The sequence below is a fragment of the Bufo gargarizans genome, chromosome 3, assembly GCF_014858855.1.
Source record: "Bufo gargarizans isolate SCDJY-AF-19 chromosome 3, ASM1485885v1, whole genome shotgun sequence".
NCBI lineage: Eukaryota > Metazoa > Chordata > Amphibia > Anura > Bufonidae > Bufo > Bufo gargarizans.
The window spans coordinates 162,002,037-162,028,601 of record NC_058082.1 but is presented as its reverse complement, the minus strand read 5'-3'; the positions used below and the strand labels follow the sequence as shown (position 1 = coordinate 162,028,601).

Below are 26,565 nucleotides of genomic sequence, written 5' to 3'. Positions count from 1 at the left end.
AACTAGAGAAGTGGACACAGTACCTTTAACAGGCGAGCATTTCTATTTTAGTTTGACACATATTTTGGGCCAGATTTTTTATTTTTCTGATTTTTTTTTTTTTACACCCAAAGAAAACCTTTAAGGATAGGGAATGTGAAAAGGTGAAACAGCTATGACACGACAGGTGATGAGTGTCTGATTGGTGGGGGTGACTGCTGGGACCCCATGATCAAGGGAACGTGGTCTTAAAGGGGTTGTCTCACTTCAGTAAGTCGGATTTATCATGAAGAGAAAGTTAATACAAGCTACTTACTAATATATTGTTATTATCCATATTGCATCCTTTGCTGGCTGGATTTATTTTTCCATCACATTATACACTGCTCGTTTCCATGGTTACGACCACCCTGCAATCCATCAGTGGTGGTCATGCTTGCACACTATAGGATAAAGCACTAGCCTATGTGTGCTCCCATGGTCCCGGCCACCAGAGAGGCTGACGCTTTTGCTTATAGTGTGCAAGCATGACCACCACTGCTGGATTGCAGGGTGGTCTGTAACCATGGAAACGAGCAGTGTATAATATGGTGGAAAAATAAATCCAGCCAACAAAGAAAGCAATATGGATATTAACAGTATATTAGTAAGTTGCTTGCATTAACTTTCTCTACATAATAAATGCCCCTTACTGAAGTGAGACAACCCCTTTAAGACCCTTGTGTACGAAGATTGGTGGTAATGTAATTGAATGTCTCAGGACCCCTTTTTTCATGATCAGTGGGTGTTCCAGCAGTCATACCCCAAGCAATCTTATACAGTATGTATCACTTATCCTGTAGATAGGCAATAGGTCATTATGGTAGGACAACCCTTTTAATTATACTGTAGATTATGTGCCATCTGAGGAGGTTAAGATTTGATAAATTTCATGCCAGTCATTTATGCTTAAAGGGGTTAAAGGGGTTTTCTCACTTCAGTAAATGGCATTTATCATGTAGAGAAAGTTAATACAAGGTACTTACTAATGTACTGTGATTGTCCATATTGCCTCCTTTCCATCACATTATACACAGCACATATCTGTGGTTATGACCACCCTGCAATCCAGCAGCGGTTTCCGTGCTTACACACTATAGAGAAAGCTGGAAGTGCGCATAGTAGGCCAACACCTTTTCCTACAGGTGAAACTCGAAAAAGTAGACTATCGCGCAAAAGTCCATTTATTTCAATAATGCAAATTAAAAGAAATTGCATTAATGCAGCTTAAAATTTGAATTTTGTGAAAAGGTTCAATATTCTAGGCTCAAAGTGTCACCATCTAGTCAGCTAATTAATCCATATCCCCTGAGCAAAGGGGACCTGAGATTGTGACTTTGGGGTTTCACAAGCTGTAAGCCATAATCATCCAAATTATAACAAATAAAGGCTTAACATATCTCGCTTTGCATGTAATGAGTCTATCTCATATGTTAGTTTCACCTTTTAAGTTGCATTACTGAACTAAATGAACTTTGCACGATATTCACATTTTTCCGAGTTTCACCTGTATGGTGTGCAAGCACGGCCACCACTGCTGGATTGCAGAGTGGTTTAAACCATGGATATGAGCAGTAAAGAAAAAGAAGAGTGTAGCAGCTCTCACCTGCCCTTCCTTTGGTTGTGAGCACGGACAGCCCGTGTCAGGTGCGGGCGGCAATAGAAAAAAGAAGTTGAGAAAATCCAGCTCCACTTAAATAAAGGAATAGGCGTTTATTCAGCTTGCAGTTAAAAACTCATCCACGGATACAAAATAGCAGTCTTGTCTAAGCTTTTCGGGCTACTACTATGAGCAGTGTATAATGTGATGGAAAAGAGCCAATATGGACAAACACTATACATTAGTAAGTGTCTTGTATTAACTTTCTCTACATAATAAATGCCATTTGTTGAAGTGAGGCAGCCCCTTTAAGTGTGCTACATTTAACAGGGTTAGGCAAAAAATGACTTGGTGAGTGCATTGCATGTTTCCTATCTGTGATCGGAACTGCATGTGTCTTGTTTCTGAATGACTTAAAGGGGTTGTCCAAGTTATATTTATTGATGACCTACCCTCAGAATAAGTCATCAATATCAGATCGGCTGGGGTCCGACACCCGGCACCCCTGCCGATCAGTTTTTTTAAGAGAAGGCGCGTGCCGAGCCAGCTCTGCCTCCCCTTCACTGTTTACCTTCTCGCCGTCGCCTCTGCAGCGGTGAGCAGGTGTAAGTACACCCAAGCCGTCCCATTCAGTTCAATGGTACGGATTGCTTCTATACACTGTTATACACTTGTTCGGGAAATGCTAAATCTAGCAGAGCAATGAATGGGGGAGCTTTGGATCCATGTGTCTCTATTTTCATATAGTACAAAACTACTGGTTGCCTACTCTTGACATGTGTATACTAAATTATGACATTAAAATATAACTTTTATTGGTTACTTATTACATTTTGAATGAATCTATCTAACCTACTATTAAAACTATCTAATAGATCCTCTAGTGTGCTATATTCCTTGCTAGCTGTGCTGTTATTTTAGTAGCCTGGTAGCGGCGCGCTTGCTCCAGTCACTACTTGTTTATTTTAATCACCGTCTAAATTTTTCACATACAGAGGTCTATATAGTCTAAAACCTTATACACTGCCCCCCGACATGTTTCGCCATGTACATGGCGTCTTCAGGGGCACGGGCAGTCTAGGAGGGGGATCCAAGTGAGGTACAGGGCTGGTTCTAGCTTTGTTAGAAAGGGATTGTCATGTACTATATGATGTCTGGTTTTGATTTTTTACATTAATCACAGGATAATCCTTTTAATTCATCAGCATTTAAAGCACATCAGAGAGGGAAGCCACGTGTCAGGCACCGCCCCCTCAGACCCTGTGAATGGCAGAACACAGTGTATGGTTTTCCTTTAAATGTAAGCTTATTTTTCCTCTGGTAGACAGAAGAAAACTTAATAACAATAACTTGCAAATTATTATCAGATGGTTGATCTGATAGGAATTGGAAAAATGTTTGGATAGCTGTAAAACAAAATGTTATCTTTTCATATTTTCCCTGGAGTTATGCTTATCTAATGCTCCTCTATGGAACAGCGCCTATTCCATTGTATCTTGTTAATACGGAAACTAAACAAGCAGAAGCAGGATACCCCACCATTACCCCCTTGTTTTTTAATTATTGTTTTTATATATTTTTTTTATCTCTTGTGCAAGACCAGTTCTTATCAATTATTTATTCACATAAATCTGTTGTTTTAACAACTTTCCTTTGAGTCTTGTGATGTAACATGTCACGTGTTTAGGAAAGTTGGAAGGGGATGTATGCTGGAAAATGCTGGAAAATAAAATATTCCATATTTCCACATTCCATATGTTTCCACAGTTATGTTATTTGCTTATAGGAAGGTAAAGACCATTCCATAAATTTTGCTCCCTGTTATCATCTTTGGGTTTGCAAATTTTTAAACCGTACCTGTGCAAAATAAAATTGTGCACATGCTGCTTCCACACGGCCCTGGACGCAGTGGCCAATAGATCTATCATCACTTGCACCAGTTTTCTGACGTAACTAATGACTGAAATCGACTACAAGCTGGCATAGATTTCATTTGAGACATATCAACTGCCAGAGGATGCTCTTAATTTAGGACAAGGTGTGCACCTCTTTATAAACTTAAGTGCACCCTCCGGTAGTGCTGGAGATATCAAGACCTGTGGAGAAACAGAGCTTGCCGGGCATCGAGGGTGGCGTGGCTGTCTGGCAGCAAATAAGTGTAACTACAATGTATGAGCATGTTGTTGTGTAGATATTGTCAGTTCTGATGTAGAAGTGCTGATCAAATTGTTTGAGCCCATCTCCTAGAGACAAGCAGAACTCCTCAGGTGGCAACCTAACAGGTTTACCCGTCCTGGTCCTTAGTCTACAAAATGAACTACAGTAAAGTTAGTCAATTTAAACTGCTCCCACGTGTAGTGCAGCTACGTTCTGACTTGGAGTCTTACTCAGACTCCGCGATACCAATCACTGTAGTTGAGTCAGCCATATCTTTTTCTTCAATAATTTAGGTGAGGAATAAAAGCTAATGACTCTTCTGAAGCACGATCTGTACTTTTCAATCCTTTATTATCTTTCAATATGATTTGTGGCTCTTAGGCCTCTTTCCATGAGAACGTTGAGTTGAATCCTATCCCATAATGCGCAACGTTTCGTGGGCTATGAGTAAGGGGGCATTGTGGCATTGGCATTGTGTTAACAAACTGCCAAAAGTTCTGCTTTTATAGAGGTGGTCACACTTGCTGATGATCAGTTAATCAAGGGCATTTGATTAGCAGCACCGGGTTGCTACTTATCTTCTTAAAGGGAACCTTTCGCTTTAAACAGGGTGTTTCAGCTGCAGGCCGTATGTTATACAGAAGGAGGAGCTGAGCAGATTTATAAAAGTTTTTTGGGGAAAAGATTCATTAAAACTTTCATTACTTTTCTTTAAGGTTCTGCTCGTTCTGGGCTTTGAAGTCCAGGAGGCGGTCCTATCAGTGACTAATAGCTATCTCTGTATGCACAGTTATAGAGGAGAGGCTGTCAATCACTGATAGGACCGCCTCCTGGACTTCACAGCAGGAATCTAAATGAATGAAATACAAGTTTATTACAAGTGTTACTGAATATTTTCCCATAAAACTATATATCAATCTGTCTGTGAAGGTTCTCATTTATCCAGGTCATGGTATATCTGTAAAGAATAAATCAAGGCAACTGGACTTACTGCAGATTTCTTGAAAACGTTTCACTCGTTCTTCCAACGAGCTTTCCACTCAGAATTGAGAAAGCTCGTTGGAAAAACGAGTAAAACATTTTCAAGAAATCTACATTACGTCCAGTTGCCTTGATTTATTCTTTACAGATATATATATCAATCTGCTCAGCTCCTTCTGCTCTATAGCATGCTGCCTGAAGCTTACATTGCATTTTCATGGTGACAGGTTCCTTTCAATTCCTATGGAAGCAGTAAGGGTGTACTTAATTTTTCACCCACAACTACTTTATTTTGGATTAGTTTAGCCTAATAACACAGTGCAATTTGTTGTGTGCTGCTGCTTATCTGAGGTTGTATTTACCTAATTCTTAAGGCTTTGTAAGGACCAGATGTTTTTTTTTTTATTATTATTATGTTCTGATACATAAAACCATATAATTTAAAGAGATTGTACTTTGTTTTTCTCATGCCTGTATGCAACCATTAATATGTGGATAGTGTTGAATTGCATTACTGCTATATATTTACCATGTATAGAAATTTGAGCTTCTCAGAATGGGCAAATATGATTTGAGTGTGTCGAAGAGGTCACATTGTGATTGCAAAAGTTTAAGAACCTCACATACAGTAAGTACAGAAGCAATGAAATTCATATGTTTTAATGCTTAAAGTGGTTATCCCATGACTAATGTAAGAAATGAAAATCAGACATCATATAGTACATGACAGTCTCTTTGTAACAAAGCTAGAACCAGCCCTGTACCTCACCTGGATCCATTGTCTCTTTCAATGGTATTTGCTTCTTATTGCTAGTTATAAAAGAGACATTATAACTCTTGAATTAAAATATAAATATAAATAAACTTACAAAGCTGATTCTATAAAATTTGAATTAATTATTAATTATATTATTCATTATTAGAGTTGAGCGAACACCTGGATGTTCGGGTTCGAGAAGTTCGGCCGAACTTCCCGAAAATGTTCGGGTTCGGGATCCGAACCCGATCCGAACTTCGTCCCGAACCCGAACCCCATTGAAGTCAATGGGGACCCGAACTTTTCGGCACTAAAAAGGCTGTAAAACAGCCCAGGAAAGGGCTAGAGGGCTGCAAAAGGCAGCAACATGTAGGTAAATCCCCTGCAAACAAATGTGGATAGGGAAATGAATTAAAATAAAAATTAAATAAATAAAAACTAACCAAAATCAATTGGAGAGAGGTCCCATAGCAGAGAATCTGGCTTCCCGTCACCCACCACTGGAACAGTCCATTCTCAGATATTTAGGCCCCGGAACCCAGGCAGAGGAGAGAGGTCCCGTAACAGAGAATCTGGCTTCATGTCAGCAGAGAATTAGTCTGCATGTCATAGCAGATAATGAGGCTTCACGTCAGCCACCACTGCAACAGTCCATTGGCATATATTTAGGCCCAGCACACAGGCAGAGGAGAGAGGTCCCGTAACAGACAATCTGGCTTCATGTCAGCAGAGAATCAGTCTTCATGTCATAGCAGAGAATCAGGCTTCACGTCACCCACCACTGTAAGAGTCCATTTTCATAAATTTAGGCCCAGCACCCAGGCAGAGGAGAGAGGTCCCGTAATAGAGGATCTGGCTTCATGTCAGCAGAGAATTAGTCTGCATGTCATAGCAGAGAATGAGGCTTCACGTCAGCCACCACTGCAACAGTCCATTGGCATATATTTAGGCCCAGCACACAGGCAGAGGAGAGAGGTCCCGTAACAGACAATCTGGCTTCATGTCAGCAGAGAATCAGTCTGCATGTCATAGCAGAGAATCAGGCTTCACGTCACCCACCACTGCAACAGTCCATTGTCATAAATTTAGGCCCAGCACACAGGCAGAGGAGAGAGGTCCCGTAATAGACAATCTGGCTTCATGTCAGCAGAGAATTAGTCTGCATGTTATAGCAGAGAATGAGGCTTCACGTCACCCACCACTGTAAGAGTCCATTTTCATAAGTTTAGGCCCAGCACCCAGGCAGAGGAGAGAGGTCCCGTAACAGAGGATCTGGCTTCATGTCAGCAGAGAATCAGTCTTCATGTCATAGCAGAGAATCAGGCTTCACATCAGCCACCACTGTAAGAGTCCATTTTCATAAGTTTAGGCCCAGCACCCAGGCAGAGGAGAGAGGTCCCGTAACAGACAATCTGGCTTCATGTCAGCAGAGAATTAGTCTGCATGTCATAGCAGAGAATGAGGCTTCACGTCAGCCACCACTGCAACAGTCCATTGGCATATATTTAGGCCCAGCACCCAGGCAGAGGAGAGAGGTCCCGTAACAGACAATCTGGCTTCATGTCAGCAGAGAATCAGTCTGCATGTCATAGCAGAGAATGAGGCTTCACGTCAGCCACCACTGCAAAAGTCCATTGGCATATATTTAGGCCCAGCACCCAAGCAGAGGAGAGAGGTCCCGTAACAGACAATCTGGCTTCATGTCAGCAGAGAATCAGTCTTCATGTCATAGCAGAGAATCAGGCTTCACGTCACCCACCACTGTAAGAGTCCATTTTCATAAGTTTAGGCCCAGCACCCAGGCAGAGGAGAGAGGTCCCGTAACAGACAATCTGGCTTCATGTCAGCAGAGAATTAGTCTGCATGTCATAGCTGAGAATGAGGCTTCACGTCAGCCACCACTGCAACAGTCCATTGGCATATATTTAGGCCCAGCACCCAGGCAGAGGAGAGAGGTCCCGTAACAGACAATCTGGCTTCATGTCAGCAGAGAATCAGTCTTCATGTCATAGCAGAGAATCAGGCTTCACGTCACCCACCACTGTAAGAGTCCATTTTCATAAGTTTAGGCCCAGCACCCAGGCAGAGGAGAGAGGTCCCGTAACAGACAATCTGGCTTCATGTCAGCAGAGAATTAGTCTGCATGTCATAGCAGAGAATGAGGCTTCATGTCAGCCACCACTGCAACAGTCCATTGGCATATATTTAGGTCCAGCACCCAGGCAGAGGAGAGAGGTCCCGTAACAGACAATCTGGCTTCATGTCAGCAGAGAATCAGTCTGCATGTCATAGCAGAGAATGAGGCTTCACGTCAGCCACCACTGCAACAGTCCATTGGCATATATTTAGGCCCAGCACACAGGCAGAGGAGAGAGGTCCCGTAACAGACAATCTGGCTTCATGTCAGCAGAGAATTAGTCTGCATGTCATAGCAGAGAATGAGGCTTCACGTCAGCCACCACTGCAACAGTCCATTGGCATATATTTAGGCCCAGCACACAGGCAGAGGAGAGAGGTCCCGTAACAGACAATCTGGCTTCATGTCAGCAGAGAATCAGTCTGCATGTCATAGCAGAGAATCAGGCTTCACGTCACCCACCACTGCAACAGTCCATTGTCATAAATTTAGGCCCAGCACCCAGGCAGAGGAGAGAGGTCCCGTAACAGACAATCTGGCTTCATGTCAGCAGAGAATTAGTCTGCATGTCATAGCAGAGAATGAGGCTTCACGTCACCCACCACTGTAAGAGTCCATTTTCATAAGTTTAGGCCCAGCACCCAGGCAGAGGAGAGAGGTCCCGTAACAGAGGATCTGGCTTCATGTCAGCAGAGAATTAGTCTGCATGTCATAGCAGAGAATGAGGCTTCACGTCAGCCACCACTGCAACAGTCCATTGGCATATATTTAGGCCCAGCACCCAGGCAGAGGAGAGAGGTCCCGTAACAGACAATCTGGCTTCATGTCAGCAGAGAATCAGTCTTCATATCATAGCAGAGAATCAGGCTTCACGTCACCCACCACTGTAAGAGTCCATTTTCATAAATTTAGGCCCAGCACCCAGGCAGAGGAGAGAGGTCCCGTAACAGAGGATCTGGCTTCATGTCAGCAGAGAATCAGTCTGCATGTCATAGCAGAGAATCAGGCTTCACGTCACCCAACATTGGAACAGTCCATTGGCATATATTTAGGCCCCAGCACCCAGACAGAGGAGAGGTTCATTCAACTTTGGGTAGCCTCGCAATATAATGGTAAAATGAAAATAAAAATAGGATTGAATGAGGAAGTGCCCTGGAGTCCAATAATATATGGTTAAGGGGAGGTAGTTAATGTCTAATCTGGACAAGGGACGGACAGATCCTGTGGGATCCATGCCTGGTTCATTTTTATGAACGTCAGCTTGTCCACATTGGCTGTAGACAGGCGGCTGCGTTTGTCTGTAATGACGCCCCCTGCCGTGCTGAATACACGTTCAGACAAAACGCTGGCCGCCGGGCAGGCCAGCACCTCCAAGGCATAAAAGGCTAGCTCTGGCCACGTGGACAATTTAGAGACCCAGAAGTTGAATGGGGCCGAACCATCAGTCAGTACGTGGAGGGGTGTGCACATGTACTGTTCCACCATGTTAGTGAAATGTTGCCTCCTGCTAACACGTTGCGTATCAGGTGGTGGTGCAGTTAGCTGTGGCGTGTTGACAAAAGTTTTCCACATCTCTGCCATGCTAACCCTGCCCTCAGAGGAGCTGGCATTGACACAGCTGCCTTGGCGACCTCTTGCTCCTCCTCTGCCTTGGCCTTGGGCTTCCACTTGTGCCCCTGTGACATTTGGGAATGCTCTCAGTAGCGCGTCTACCAACGTGCGCTTGTACTCGCGCATCTTCCTATCACGCTCCAGTGCAGGAAGTAAGGTGGGCACATTGTCTTTGTAGCGTGGATCCAGCAGGGTGGCAACCGAGTAGTCCGCACAGGTTAAAATGTGGGCAACTCTGCTGTCGTTGCGCAGGCACTGCAGCATGTAGTCGCTCATGTGTGCCAGGCTGCCCAGGGGTAAGGACAAGCTGTCCTCTGTGGGAGGCGTATCGTCATCGTCCTGCCTTTCCCCCCAGCCACGCACCAGTGATGGACCTGAGCTGCGTTGGGTGCCACCCCGCTGTGACCATGCTTCATCCTCATCCTCCTCCACCTCCTCCTCATCCTCGTCCTCCTCCTCCTCCAGTAGTGGGCCCTGGCTGGCCACATTCGTACCTGGCCTCTGCTGTTGCCAAAAACCTCCCTCTGAGTCACTTCGAAGAGACTGGCCTGAAAGTGCTAAAAATGACCCCTCTTCCTCCTCCTCCTCCTCCTGGGCCACCTCCTCTTCCATCATCGCCCTAAGTGTTTTCTCAAGGAGACATAGAAGTGGTATTGTAACGCTGATAACGGCGTCATCGCCACTGGCCATGTTGGTGGAGTACTCGAAACAGCGCAACAGGGCACACAGGTCTCGCATGGAGGCCCAGTCATTGGTGGTGAAGTGGTGCTGTTCTGTAGTGCGACTGACCCGTGCGTGCTGCAGCTGAAACTCCACTATGGCCTGCTGCTGCTCGCACAGTCTGTCCAGCATGTGCAAGGTGGAGTTCCACCTGGTGGGCACGTCGCATATGAGGCGGTGAGCGGGAAGGCCGAAGTTACGCTGTAGCGCAGACAGGCGAGCAGCAGCAGGATGTGAACGCCGGAAGCGCGAACAGACGGCCCGCACTTTATGCAGCAGCTCTGACATGTCGGGGTAGTTGTGTATGAACTTCTGCACCACCAAATTCAGCACATGCGCCAAGCAAGGGATGTGCGTCAAATTGGCTAGTCCCAGAGCTGCAACGAGATTTCGCCCATTATCACACACCACCAGGCCGGGCTTGAGGCTCACCGGCAGCAACCACTCGTCAGTCTGTTGTTCTATACCCCGCCACAACTCCTGTGCGGTGTGGGGCCTGTCCCCCAAACATATGAGTTTCAGAATGGCCTGCTGACGTTTACCCCAGGCTGTGCTGAAGTTGGTGGTGAAGGTGTGTGGCTGACTGGATGAGCAGGTGGAAGAAGAGGAGGAGGAAGCCGAGAAGGAGGAGGTGGCAACAGGAGGCAAAGAATGTTGCCCTGCGATCCTTGGCGGCGGAAGGACGTGCGCCAAACAGCTCTCCGCCTGGGGCCCAGCTGCCACTACATTTACCCAGTGTGCAGTTAGGGAGATATAGCGTCCCTGGCCGTGCTTACTGGTCCACGTATCTGTGGTTAGGTGGACCTTGCTACAGATGGCGTTGCGCAGTGCACACTTGATTTTATCGGATACTTGGTTGTGCAGGGAAGGCACGGCTCTCTTGGAGAAGTAGTGGCGGCTGGGAACAACATATTGTGGGACAGCAAGCGACATGAGCTGTTTGAAGCTGTCTGTGTCCACCAGCCTAAATGACAGCATTTCATAGGCCAGTAGTTTAGAAATGCTGGCATTCAGGGCCAGGGATCGAGGGTGGCTAGGTGGGAATTTCAAATGTTTGTGAGATGGAGAGCTGAACGCTGCCGTGTGACATGGTTGAGACGCTTGGTGACGGAGGTGGTGGTGGTGGTGTTGGTGGTACATCCCCTGTTTGCTGGGCGGCAGGTGCCAACGTTCCTCCAGAGGCGGAGGAAGAGGCCGAGGCGGCAGCAGCAGAAGAGGCCGAGGCGGCAGCAGCAGAAGAGGTAGCAGGGGGAGCCTGAGTGACTTCCTTGGTTTTAAGGTGTTTACTCCACTGCAGTTCATGCTTTGCATGCAGGTGCCTGGTCATGCAGGTTGTGCTCAGGTTCAGAACGTTAATGCCTCGCTTCAGGCTCTGATGGCACAGCGTGCAAACCACTCGGGTCTTGTCGTCAGCACATTGTTTGAAGAAGTGCCATGCCAGGGAACTCCTTGAAGCTGCCTTTGGGGTGCTCGGTCCCAGATGGCGGCGGTCAGTAGCAGGTGGAGTCTCTTGGCGGCGGGTGTTCTGCTTTTGCCCACTGCTCCCTCTTTTGCTATGCTGTTGGCTCGGTCTCACCACTGCCTCTTCCTCCGAACTGTGAAAGTCAGTGGCACGACCTTCATTCCATGTGGGGTCTAGGACCTCATCGTCCCCTGCATCGTCTTCCACCCAGTCTTGATCCCTGACCTCCTGTTCAGTCTGCACACTGCAGAAAGACGCAGCAGTTGGCACCTGTGTTTCGTCATCATCAGAGACATGCTGAGGTGGTATTCCCATGTCCTCATCATCAGGAAACATTGTGGTTGTGCGTCAGTGCATTCTATGTCTTTCACCGCTGGGGAAGGGCTAGGTGGATGCCCTTGGGAAACCCTGCCAGCGGAGTCTTCAAACAGCATAAGAGACTGCTGCATAACTTGAGGATGAGACAGTTTCCCTGGTATGCATGGGGGTGATGTGACAGACTGATGGGGTTGGTTTTCAGGCGCCATCTGCGCGCTTTCTGCAGAAGACTGGGTGGGAGATAATGTGAACGTGCTAGATCCACTGTCGGCCACCCAATTGACTAATGCCTGTACCTGCTCAGGCCTTACCATCCTTAGAACGGCATTGGGCCCCACCATATATCGCTGTAAATTCTGGCGGCTACTGGGACCTGAGGTAGTTGGTACACTAGGACGTGTGGATGTGGCAGAACGGCCACGTCCTCTCCCAGCACCAGAGGGTCCACTAACACCACCACGACCATGTCCACGTCCGCGTCCCTTACTAGATGTTTTCCTCATTGTTATGGTTCACCACAACAACAAAAATATTATTTGGCCCAATGTATTGTATTCAAATTCAGCGGGATATAAATTTGAGGCCTAGTATTTAGGCGCTGGGTGACCGGTACGAATTTACTAACAGAATTGGACTTGGAAATGCACAGTAGCGTGTGTGTGAAGTTATTCTGAATGACCCTATGTGCACCTTGAATATTATATACCCTTTTAGGGATAGATTTCAAATAGCTCTGATATAGCAGAAACCACTAAATTATGAAATTGCTAAATTGGGAATTGTATTTCAACCCTGAACAAAAAATGTGCTTTGACGGACACTAAATAACTTGCCCAGCCACAACAGGACAGCGGTAACGAGAGATTTAGCGGGATATAAATTTGAGGCCTAGTATTTAGGCGCTGGGTGACCGGTATGGATTTACTAACAGAATTGGACTTGGAAATGCACAGTAGCGTGTGTGTGAAGTTATTCTGAATGACCCTATGTGCACCTTGAATATTATATACCCTTTTAGGGATAGATTTCAAATAGCTCTGATATAGCAGAAACCACTAAATTATGAAATTGCAAAATTGGGAATTGTATTTCAACCCTGAACAAAAAATGTGCTTTGACGGACACTAAATAACTTGCCCAGCCACAACAGTACAGCGGTAACGACAGATTTAGCGGGATATAAATTTGAGGCCTAGTATTTAGGCGCTGGGTGACCGGTATGGATTTAGTGACAGAATTAGACTGGGATATGGCCAAAAAATAACCACACTATTGCTGGTTAAATGCACTTGGTGACGGGCGCAGCTTGCCCCTGATGTAGTATATGGCCAAAAAATGAACAGACTATTGCTGGTTAAATGCACTTGGTGTCACAGCTTGACCAACCACACTACTGAGGGTTAAATGCACTTGGTGACGGGCGCAGCTTGCCCCTGATGTAGTATATGGCCAAAAAATGAACAGACTATTGCTGGTTAAATGCACTTGGTGACGGGCGCAGCTTGCCCCTGATTTAGTATATGGCCAAAAAATGAACAGACTATTACTGGTTAAATGCACTTGGTGTGATAGCTTGACCAACCACACTACTGAGGGTTAAATGCACTTGGTGACGGGCGCAGCTTGCCCCTGATGTAGTATATGGCCAAAAAATGAACAGACTATTGCTGGTTAAATGCACTTGGTGACGGGCGCAGCTTGCCCCTGATTTAGTATATGGCCAAAAAAATGAACAGACTATTGCTGGTTAAATGCACTTGGTGTGATAGCTTGACCAACCACACTACTGAGGGTTAAATGCACTTGGTGACGGGCGCAGCTTGCCCCTGATTTAGTATATGGCCAAAAAATGAACAGACTATTGCTGGTTAAATGCACTTGGTGTGATAGCTTGACCAACCACACTACTGAGGGTTAAATGCACTTGGTGACGGGCGCAGCTTGCCCCTGATGTAGTATATGGCCAAAAAATGAACAGACTATTGCTGGTTAAATGCACTTGGTGTCACAGCTTGACCAACCACACTACTGAGGGTTAAATGCACTTGGTGACAGGCGCAGCTTGCCCCTGATGTAGTATATGGCCAAAAAATGAACAGACTATTGCTGGTTAAATGCACTTGGTGACGGGCGCAGCTTGCCCCTGATTTAGTATATGGCCAAAAAATGAACAGACTATTGCTGGTTAAATGCACTTGGTGTGATAGCTTGACCAACCACACTACTGAGGGTTAAATGCACTTGGTGACGGGCGCAGCTTGCCCCTGATGTAGTATATGGCCAAAAAATGAACAGACTATTGCTGGTTAAATGCACTTGGTGTGACAGCTTCACCCTGATGTAGGCTTTAGCCAAAAAACAACCACACCATTGAGGGTTAAATGCACTTGGTGACGGCAGCTTGCCCCTGATGTAGTATATGGCCAAAAAATAAACAGACTATTGCTGGTTAAATGCACTTTGTGTGACAGCTTCACCCTGATGTAGGCTTTAGCCAAAAAACAACCACACCATTGAGGGTTAAATGCACTTGGTCGCAGCTTGTGCTGGCGCACCACAAGACACAAAATGGCCGCCGATCACCCCAGAAAAATGTGACTGACAAACGGTCTGGGCAGCCTAAAGACAGTGAGCAATTGAGTATCAGCAGCTCAATGATCCACAGCTGCAGATCGATCAATTAATCAAGTCCTTTGGAGGAGTTAATCTGCCTAATCTCGCCCTACTGTCGCAGCCGCAACCTCTCCCTACGCTAATCAGAGCAGAGTGACGGGCGGCGCTATGTGACTCCAGCTTAAATAGAGGCTGGGTCACATGGTGCTCTGGCCAATCACAGCCATGCCAATAGTAGGCATGGCTGTGATGGCCTCTTGGGGCAAGTAGTATGACGCTTGTTGATTGGCTGCTTTGCAGCCTTTCAAAAAGCGCCAAGAAAGCGTCACAAAAGCGCCAAGAAAGCGACGAACACCGAACCCGAACCCGGACTTTTACGAAAATGTCCGGGTTCGGGTCCGTGTCACGGACACCCCAAAATTCGGTACGAACCCCGAACTATACAGTTCGAGTTCGCTCATCCCTATTCATTATAGCTACTTTACTAATTTAAAGTTCTCCATGTTTTATCAGTGTAGCCAAACAAGAAATAACCCCACAAATATATGCTAAATGGAGTAAGAGAGAGGCAGAGGGTGACATTTGGTCTCTCTACAATATGTAGAAACAGGTAATTATTATATTTAAAGAGTCTGTCAGTAGTTTTTACTATACAAAACTTCTGACAGCACTAGGTAGGGGCTGTGGAGAGCAGAATAAACATTACCTTTGTGGAACTTTTATTAACAGGACAACAGCGAAAAAAAGGAGCCAAGGCGCCAGATAATAAATGTAATAAATCGTTTATTATAATATGACAAACGTAAAATTTTACATATAAAAGATGCAGAGGGACAAGAAAAAGAGGGAGCAGGGAGATGAAAGAAAAAACGGCCACCCTGGGAGAGACACTCTGGTCTGAAATGCTAAAATGTATAAGGTCAACGGGATATGTATATAAAGAATGGTGAATAACCTACCCGCGGACCAACCAGGTGTATATGGTAAACAGGTGGGTCAGAAGTAATAACAGAACCCAACAATCAAGATGAAAAGAGACCGGGGGATAAAAATACAGATGGAACCTCACCTCAAACAGACCAAGAGTGGACCGACCAGGATGGCGCTACCCTTGCATGGCCGGGTGCCAACATCTATTTTTATGTTGGGTTCTGTTATTACTTCTGACCCACCTGTTTACCATATACACCTGGTTGGTCCGCGGGTGGGTTATTCACCATTCTTTATATACATATCCCGCTGACCTTATACATTTTAGCATTTCAGACCAGAGTGTCCCTCCCAGGATGGCGTTTTTTCTTTCATCTCCCTGCTCCCTCTTTTTCTTGTCCCTCTGCATCTTTTATATGTAAAATTTTACGGTTGTCATATTATAATAAAGGATTTATTACATTTATTATCTGGCGCCTTGGCTCCTTTTTTCCGCTGTTGTTCTATGTGCACTCGGGAGCTTGTGCCGAGTTATTCTTTAGGGGTGTGATTGTGGGTATATTGGGTGGGCACGGGCCCCCCCTCCCGTTCCTTCCCCCCCCCTTTCAGCACCCCTGGGGTAGTCCCCTATTGTTTTTTATTAACAGGAGTAGTGTGAATATGAAGTTTTATTCTGCCACTTCTGCGCTTCAAGAGACCAGGAGTCGGATCTTCACTGTGAAATACTCTCTGCATTGAGCTACTTTACAGCTCCTCTGCTCTAAATGACAACAGTAGTGATCTCCTGGTTGGATACTACAGCTGTCACTCAGAGGAGAAGGAAGGGGCTGCGAAGCAGCTCAATGCAGAGAGCACCTCACAGTGAAGCTTCTCCTCCAGTGAACTTAAAAAGCAGAATTTGGCAGAATAAAATTTCATATTTTCACTACTTCTGTTGATAAAACCTCCACATAAGGTATGTTTGGTCTGCACCTCCGAGCCCCTACACAGTGCTGTCAGCAGTTTAGCATTGTCAAAACAGATTTAATTTAATATTAGGTACTGCAACTGGATTTTTGCAGATTACATAATGAAGATGGAAAAGGATGGGCGGTAATATACTACTGTCGCCCAAAATTGTATCCTTTACAAGTGAGAGCAAAAGTTATTGCTCATAACTCAAAGTTCCTGGGCACCAGTGAAAAATCAATAAGGAGGCACTCACCTCGCATGTGCCATTCATAATAGTGGTGTCTTTTTTTATATAGCAAAGTTGCCTTTGAGTCCCCTGAGGCCCGGGTGCATAGGTGTGACGTCTGTCTTTAGACACTCTATAGATTATGCTATTGAACACCTTGGTTACATCACCATCATTACTTCTGCCTGAAGACAAGCTGCCCATACACCACCAGTATGTGCACCTATGCTGCCTATGCAATTTGCTAATATAAACACATGCACACTTGTAATTATCTTAGTTGATGAATATGGCCAAAATGGAAAAAAATTATGAAAATGTGTTAAGGTATTTAGATGTGGTGTAGATAAGTTTAAAATTGTTACTTCAAAAACACCCTAAGAAATATCCTCATCAACTAAGTCTTCATAGAGTAGAGGCAATGTCTTATAATCATATGTGTAAATGATAATCTCAATAAAATCTATGTATGCTATAACTATTTCCAGAATCTACAAGAAACAATCTCTGGTGTTAAGTACCTTTCAAATCTTCTTACAGGTTGCTGATTTTGTATGTAATCTCCTCATAGAAATAGCATCGCCCCCTGGTGTTTAGTCATTGACCTGACTACAGGACTGGAACTCTGGGATTCATTTTGAGAATGTGTTAAATAACATGCAGATGTAGCAGGCGTTAAAGTTATTCCTGGCGCATTGACACACAAGCTTATTGCGCTGGCTAGAGGGTGCACTACATTGCCCGATGGTCGGGCATATTATCGCTAATGAGCACTTGTATGAAAGCTGGTTAGCAATAATCTGCTTGTGTAGTGGTGCCACTGATTACCAACGAGCGAACGGCTCTTTCATTGGGTAATAGGATTGTTCAAGCAGACATCTAAATCATCGTTTGCCGGCAGCAGATGGTGCCATCTAAACAGCCTCTGCTGCCAGCAAACAATGATTCTATATAAGGACGAGCAATGGCATTAGCGATCGCTCCTCCCCATACTGTAGAGGGGATCACAGCATGTAAATGCAGCAGTCTCCTCCACTGACAAGCAATTGAATGTCGGGAAGGAATGGTTCCTTCCCAACAATCGTCTGCGGGATTGAGCAATGTAAAGGTTCTTTTAGTTTAATAATGTGCAAAGCTTCTAAACACTTTAACCCACTGATAGTGGTGCTTGCACCATCTGTACATAGATGAACCTGGTTCTAGAACATTATGGGTTCATGGTTACTGTTGACTTGTTTAAATCTTCAGTAAATTGTTGTAAAATCATGGGAAAAAAGGTATAGAGCCTGATAAGCAATTTGGGGGTCTTCATTGCTGGATAATTTGAAAAAAGACTTGCACTAGACCTTAAAAACAGATAAATCAGTCCTTATTTTACTGGTGGATTACCTAAAAGGGATATTCCAGGATTTTGGTTTTGATAGCCTACCCTGAGGATAGGCCATCAACTTCTGATTGGTGAAGGTCTGATACCCCACACACCAGTCAGCTGTCTTAGTCTACCTGGCTGGGAATACACAGCTCTGTCCATTCACATTTTAGAGTGGACCATAGACAGGTCACTGTCTTAACATGGAATTACTTCCAGGTTTTGTGTAAATGGTTATTATTATTTATTATTAAAGCGCCATTCATTCCATGGCGCTGTACATATGATAAGGGTTATACACACATAATACAGGCAATTGCACTAAGCATGGTTAAGGTTTCTATACGTATCTCTATTCCACCTTTTTTCTCTGGAGTGTCACAGAGCTCGCGTATTACATGCATTCAAAATTATTACATGACATTAAATATTTCTACATACTTCTCCTTCAATCATGACAACTGTTTTACATTTCTTCCATGATGCTAAGGTTTTATTCCAGGTAACCAATTTAGCTCTCCTCCAGAAGGAAGAAACCGACCGTATCTCATATCATCCAAATTGGATTTAAAATGAAAGTACACCCATCTGTAGGTTTTTCCATAGAGCATTGGCTGTTAGTAAGTCTCCATACACCTAAGCTTTCAATGAAAGCCAGTTATCACTCAGGGCTGCATCAGTGGCATCTCATTTAGCCAATGGGTACCCTGCTCTGTGGTGATAAGGGGCAAGACCTGTAAACATCTGTCTATAGATGGACGCTTCTTCCTTTTGGAAGAGTCTCCAGTTTGGCTTATGTGGCCTTCTGGAGGATGGCTAATTTGTATTACTTTTTCCCATGGAGCATTGCGTATCCATAAAACAGCTGGCTCCCTGCAATGCATGTTGCTTGTAAGTTTTAAGTTTTCTCCTTTTCTTAAACACAAATCAGTTTGAATCGGAGATCAATATTAAATGCTACAGATAAGAAATGTGACTTCAAGACCATTTTCATTTTCTCAATAGCACACACCAACATATGAGACGTTCAACCCGGCCAAAAACTGTGGGTCCGACCAAGATTCCTTCAAAGTGTATAGTCACCTAAAGAGGACAGCAGCCTTTCATTTCTGTACTGATATGCTAAGAGGTATCTTTTGAGAAGTCTAATAAAAAATTTCTTGAAAGGTGTTTGGCCCAGTAGAAAAGATGAGCAATGCTGGTTAAAAGTGTAATGAAGCATAGAAAGAAGTTCCTTGGAATGACTGCTCTACGGGAAAGCTCTTGGAAATGAGAATGAGCAGGTAACGAGGGAGGAGGACAGGCAGAGGTCATGGGAAGATCAGAGGGATGAAGTTGGGAGATATTTGGAAACAAGTGGAGACTCATTTATTGCTGCAATGTTGCTAATTGCATTGGATAATAAATGGCAAGACAAAGTTTTTAGTAATTAGTAAAACAGATAAATTGGCCACCAGTATAGTCTACCCAAAAATGCTAACTCTACCGCTAGATGAGCTCAGCTTATATAAGAGCCCTTTAACCTACCTGTATGTTTTTCTGCAGAAAACCAGAGTATCCATAGGAAACCTTTGCAAGTACTGCAAGAGTGAATGTAGCTAAATAGGGAAAGTTCTTAAAGAGGACCTGTCACCACTCCTGACGTGTCTTTTTAAATTCTGGAGCATCTTTATATATAATTCTATGTTGAGCCATTCCTCTACTATTCCTACTAGATGTTTAGGTTGGTAGCAGTTTGCTGTGAAGTTCCCTATGGGTGCTGCCAGTTGGAGGTGTGTCCCCCTGCCCAGTCTGATGTTGGCATCACTGATTGGATAGTATCAGACTGGGCAGGGACACAACCCCAATTGGTAATACCCAAATGGACCATTATTTCAGACTGCTGGCAATTTATTAATTTCTATTAGGAATAGTGGAGGAATGGCACAACTTATAGTTATATGAAGAGATGCTCCACAATTGTTATTACATGGTGAATGCAATTAATTGCTAAAACAAACATGTCAGGAGAGGTAACAGCCGGTCCTCCTTAAATGGGTTGTCTCACCTCACCATTACTAAGATGAGATGAAACCATCAGTCGGCGGGAAGCAGCCGAGCGCTCCGGAACTTGCTGTTTCAGTAGCTCCCATTGCAATGCACGCGAGCTATGGAAACAACTTAGCACAGCAAGCTGTGCTGTTTCTGAGTTAGGGAAACCACATAACTTGCTGTGTTACATCTGTTTCTGTATTTCTCATGCATTGCAATGGGAGCTACTGAAACAGCGAGCACCAGTATCATCTCATCTTAGTAATGGCGAGATGAGACATCCTCTTTAGCCCTTTCATGACAGGGCCCAAAAAAGGCCTGGATGTCCAGGCAACATTTTGGGATTTGGTGCACGTGGTGGTTTAGTGACCCTAGCTTTTTTATTTGTTTGACTACCAAAATAATTTTTGCGATTTTTTCTTATTTATTTGACACTTAGGACTTTTTATTAAAATGTTTTTTCAAATTTAGCTCTTTATTTCTTAAATATTAGAATTTAGACAAAAATTAATTATTGCAATTGGTTCCCTATTTTGTGATGATCGTTTTCATATATAACATGTATAGATTGAGCAAACGGGGCGACTATGGTGAAGGTTTTTGTTAACGACTGCGTTTCTTAAATTGTTTTTTTTTTTTTTTACTTATATTTTAATTTATTTTTGGTACATAATATGTCCCCCAGGAGGTCATTAAAAGACCTCTGGAGGACACTGACTTTTTTTTTTTTTTTCTCCTCACTGTTTCCACTGTAACTGGGGAATCCACAGGAGCCCCAGTTACAGGGGAAAACAACCCCCTGTGGGGGCATTGCACACAGACAGAGCTTATCAGGGTCTCCTTAGACCCTGCAGCTCTGTTCCTGCCCCCGACACCCTGCTTTCCCCCCTGCGCAAGTGCAGCGCTCTCCTGCCAGCACAAGGCAGAGGTGGTAATAAACCGCCCCTGTCTTCTCCTCAGGGTCCCCGCTGTGTCTCACAGCCGGGACCTGACCTGCTCCTACTAGATTGCAGGAGCTTTAATCCCAGCGCTGCCTAAACGTGTATATACATGCTATCTGACTGCCCACTGGATATATACGTCCTATCTTCACATGCCCCATGAGAAGATAGGACGTATATATCCAGTGGGCAGTCAGGAAGGGGTTAAGGAAATTCTTTAATATTTAATGTGGGTTCATTTGATGGCTCATGGGTGATCTTTTTGTTAGCATAAAGTAACATGCACACCTCCACCATACAAATTTTGGGGCACATTTATTAAGACCGGTGTTTTAGTCTTATTAACCCCTATACCTGGCGGTGGATCCGACGGAGTTATGAAGAGGCACCTGCCGGCCCGTCCCCTTCCCCACCCACGACATTCCCCCTTTTTTAGACCTGGCGTGAGTGGGGAGAAGTCGCAGATTGCTGTGTATTTTAGGCGTATTTTTGTTTGATACATGACCCCCTTTTTTTAAAAGTATTTTTAGCTCTGAATTAAATCTCTGTGTGAAGCAAGTGAAAATATATAAAACTTAAGAAGCTTTATTTTCTGAAGCCAATATGATTTCCTTCGATTGGCTTCATCAAAATTGGTTTTCCGTATGATAGTTCTTTTTTAAGCTGTAGACATACAGACATTACTAACGGATTAGGTAGATTATCAGAGGTGTGCTGTTATACTAAGGATATAATAGACACCCTACAGTGCATAAACTGCCATACGTCTGTCACTTTACATTCTTCTCTACCACAATAATCTAAATCCGTAAGATTCTTTCCCAAACGCCCTAATGCAGCTTTTTTCTTTTGAACGTACCATGATTCTGTATCAGTAGGAACTTTTACTTAGTATTTCAGTATCCGTGAAAAATAAACATGCTGTTATGGTTCTAGGTACGTTCTACCAGGTCACGGACAGATACCCACTCGACCCCTTAAAAAGCTGAGTGGGCATCCCCTATAATTAGTCTTTTTAGTTTCTGTGACCATGTTTGTGCAGCGGCTGAACAGGCTAGGCATAAAATACAATGTACACTGAGCATGAGTGGGATCTATACAAGAAAAAATAGAAAAGGATTATCGACATTGTACGTTTTTTTCCCTACTTTTGAACATATGCAAACTCTGATCCCCACACAGCAATGCCTAATTTGTTTGCATGCTTGGCTAAATGACTAGTGGCACAAAAGACGCTTTGTAGTGCAAAACTTTGCCCTCTGAAGTACAATTTTGTTTTTACGGGAAAATATATGTAAAAAAGAAGGACAAACCTTTGGAACATAAAGCCTTCCTTAGCTGACATGTTTACAACCTATTGATAAAAGGGCACAAAAGCTAATACTCGCCCATGGCCTCTCTTCCCCGAGGCAATATAGAAGTCAGTGGGGTTTTTCCTCCATGAGAACTCTAATGGGCTTATTTACCAAGCTCTATGCGATGTAAAGCCAGTGAAAACAAACGACAGGTATTAGGACAATAGAGAACTACAGTAACAAAGCAATGATTAAAAGAATGCTAGTGATGTGGATATTGAATGCAGGTAGCTGTATGGTACTTTAGTTTACTTCATGACTGTAAATGCCGGACACATGGGATATTTTTTTACAGAAATATCTCAATGGGATGTGCAGAATTCCATGCAAGTAACTCCATTCACATGTACTGGAAAACATTGTCAGTTGCAGAAATTTCAGCAACAAATCTACCACTTGTGAATATGCTACTTTTTGGCCAATATATGATATGAGGTCTGTATGGTATCAGGGTCATCATAAGGCACTTGTAGAGGCGTTTCTGTTAATTTAAGGCACTGCGCTGTCACTAACATGGGGAGAATGTAAGTTACATATGACTGAATCATATACATTATCAGTCTATTTTGGAAAAGTTGAAGCTTGGAGTTTGTATGTTCTCCCCGTGTTTGCGTGGGTTTCCTCCGGGTACTCCGGTTTCCTCCCACACTCCAAAGACATACTGATAGGGACCTTAGATTGTGAGCCCCATTGGGGACAGTTGGATGCTAATGTCTGTAAAGCGCTGCGGAATTAGTAGCGCTATATAAGTGTGTATAATAAAAATAAATAAAAGCTAAAGGGTTTGTTCACATCTCCGGTAGTTTGTTCCAGCAGATGAACAGACGAACGGAGAAAGGCTACTTTCACATCTGCATTCCGTATGGTTACGTCCCCATCGCGGACAGCTGCGTTTTTTGTTGTATGGAGCAAGACGGAACCTTCATGACTCACAATGAAAGTCAATGGCGGCGGAACCGTTTTCTCGGACACAAAAGAAAACGGATCCGTCCTCTATGAACTTGCAATGTTTTTAGAGGCGGATCGTCATTTTTAGAGATAATACAACCAGATCCGTTCAGAACGGAGGCAGGCGGTTGTATTATTATGACGGAAGCGTTTTTTTTGCTGATCCATGACGGATCCAGCAAAAACGCTGGTGTGAAAGTAGCCTGAACTGTATCTGGCATAGCCAGACACCGCCAAACACTGCCGGGGGCGCCGACAGATCCTTACTCACTATAATGGGATCCAGTGGGGATGCTTTCTGATGGAAAGGCAGCATTTATGCCGTAAGTCCACCGGATCCCGTTATAGTGAATGAAGATCCAGGGGTGTCCGGTTATGCTGGATAGGGTCTACTCTAGTAGCCTATTTCTCTGTCGGAACAGACTATCAGAGTCCGCAATGGAAATGTATATCCAGCATAATGCTAACCATGTATACAGATGGAGCAGGGTTAGCACTCCAGCTCTTAACTCAAATTTCTTAATTCATCACGTTCATCTTGAGACAAAAGCCATTGAAAAGCAATTTAAGGTGTTTGCTTAGAATAGATAACACATCTCAGAAATCTCAGAAAACAGGAGTGCTAACTCTACTACATCCGTGAATTTGGAAAATAGTCTTTAAGGTTTTTCACATGGCCGATTCATACATGTCCATAGATTTTTACCAACAACTATTCAGATCATGTGACCCTACCCTTAACCCAAACCTTTAAGTGTATAATAGGCATACAAATGATTTAAAGTCAACTAGTTAGTCAAGCCAGACAATGATGGTAGCTTTCACAGTCAGCTATGCAGCAGAATGTGGCAGGGAATCATTAAAGATTGCCTGAGGTCAACTATTGCAGCCATTTAGATTCATTAAAAGGTTGAAATAAATCCAAAAATCTGTAAACGAAACGTGTACTTTTGGGTTTGTGAATTGAATGCTTCTGTTAATAGGACACATCCTGTAAAAGGCAATTTCAGTTCTACCTGCAATAACATTGGTTCTTTTGTGCTCTTTTTTGCTTGTAGTTTGCCACCTAGAGCTTTGCAAATTGATGCTGAACTTTGCCCTGTGATCCCTCATTCACATGTCCCCCAAAGCAGCAGGCAAAAGGTAAGCATTCTGTTTGAACCCGTTACACCTTACAGATGGAAAACCTAAGGAGATGACAGGAAAGTGGAGAGAGAAAGAGGTAAATCCTGTGGATGGACAGAGGGGGGAGTGGAAAGTGACTTCAGGGAGTGGCTGTGCACGCACTATCCAGATCAACTTCAGACACAGAGGAGACATTCTACCAGACACGTCCCTATAGAAGCTGCTGATAGTGGTTCTGCAGGCGCTGTCCCCATCACATCTGAGACCTCTTGTGACCAAGTGACAAGGACAACGTCACTGAGAGATGCAATGATGGAAGCGACGAGGGTAGCAGAAAAGTACAAACGCACCTAGAGGATCCCATATCTCCAGAAGAAGCATCTTCAGCACATGAGAGAGAGCCAAGCGCTGGAGAGGAAGGTAGGACAATCAAGGGCTTAGGGATAATCAAGAAGCTTAACTGAGGAAGGCGAAGTGAGGAGAACAATGTATCCAGCCCTCTAGAAGTGTCTGGAGAGTTATCACTTCTATATAATAATGCCAAAGTATTATATAAACTCATCCCCCTGTCAACACATTGACACCAGGGAAATACACCTGTCAACGCCATATACTGTATCTTCTATATGCAAAAGGAAAGGGAAACAGAATGTGACTTATTTTATACAGCACTGTATGGAGAGGGCCCATTGTAAGTGGCTTGGACGCAGATCTCTGGGCTAAATAGATATATGTAGTAGAGCTGACTTTGTTATCACAATATATCATATGGTCTTAAATGCTGTCTTTATAATAATATTTATTGTTATCAGTGGGTTTATGTACAAACAAAATCATACATCGCATAGCAACAAACAAATCAACAATTAAAACAAGAGCAGTGAGGGCCCTGCTCGCAAGAGCTTACAATCCATGAGATGTCTTTCATTTTTAAGTTATCATCTTGCTGAAATCATGCAGCCCCAAGGAGTTAAATGACAAATTTGTCTCGGCTAGAAACACAGGAGCTCGTGTTGAAGCGTTGCATAGACATGTCTGGAATATCTGTCGACTCAGGGTGGCTGTTATGATGCCACTGGTGAGGAGCTGGCATTTAGTTAAGGAATTGTTTGCCAAAGCTTCCGGATGCTTTGGCTGCTGCAGTATTGGGACTTAGTAATTCAGGGTAAGGGTTAATAATAATGACCGCAGATGGGAAACAGAGGAGAAAAGCAGAAAAGATGCTAGGAAAAAAAAAGACAGGATTTATGGAGGTCTGTTAATGAAGGCTCCCGCCATCGTAGTAAAGCAGTCACTATAGACATTCTGCTTTACGCCTATAAAGGGCCCATTTGATTTAAGCCAAAAAGGTCTTAACAACTGTGTGGCGGGAATTCTTTGCACATGATGACTTGACTGCATGTGACCACCATGGAACATATAAAATGTAATCTATGGGATGGAAACGTTGGAATAATATTTATTACAATAGGCTACAATAGGTAAAATTAGACAGAACACGCTATGCAGCTTGATTCATACTCATCAAATTTCATATAGTTCATTTATGAGGACACACCTAAATACCTCCCACGGCCCATTTAAGTTGGCACAGACAGTGGTGAAAAGGTGTGAGAAACGACATTGATTCTCATTTATCCAAGACGTCTTGAGATTTCCGAGATTCTTTGCTATTTATCCTCAGTCAGTAAAAAAATCTCATGTTGTTGTGCCTGAACCCAATCTTTGACAATGTCTATGAATCGTAGATTTGGCATTAAACTAGGCTACCTCACACTTGGTACAGTGAATCACGTCGCTCTCCTGGGTCACTGAGATGCTTTTCTCACACTTCTATTATTTTACCTTTACACGCAAAGTGATACATTTCAGTATTAAAACTGTTTAGGTCATTCGAAACTCATCCTAGAGGTTGATAGCACTTGTTCAAATGATATCTGTATTATGTGAGCGAGGACATTGAGGACCAGGATCATGGTAGACTCTCCGATCTAAGAGGTGGACTATGGAGATTACATAACATTTCACCTCTAAATTTCAGTAATTCTAGTTTCTGATGACTAACAAGCTGAAATTGCAACAAAATCATAAATCCTACATATAACAGCTGCCTATTAAACGCAGCCCAACACAGTTTACATTAAAGTAGAACTCTCACTGGAAACTATTATAAAGAGAATATTCAAAATGTCATAAAAATGCAGTGTATGTTGGTGTATTGTTCAATATTAATATACTATTACCTGATGTGTGAAATCCATGATTTATACAAGGAATTCCAATGATAGTCTGAGAAAGAAAGAAGAAAGAAAGAA

At 43.7% G+C, this 26,565-nt stretch overlaps 1 protein-coding gene and 1 long non-coding RNA gene across 2 annotated transcripts in view; one reads left to right on the top strand and one right to left on the bottom strand.

Annotated features, from left to right (window-relative positions):
* LOC122933068 overlaps positions 1-26,565 on the bottom strand; it is a 101,175-nt gene that overhangs the window by 73,392 nt on the left and 1,218 nt on the right. The window lies entirely within an intron of this gene.
* WNT10B (Wnt family member 10B) overlaps positions 24,415-26,565 on the top strand; it is a 58,736-nt gene continuing 56,585 nt past the window's right edge. Inside the window, exon 1 of the mRNA XM_044287815.1 lies at positions 24,415-24,670. The gene's annotated coding sequence lies outside the window, so the exon portion shown is untranslated. The remainder of the gene's footprint in view (positions 24,671-26,565) is intronic.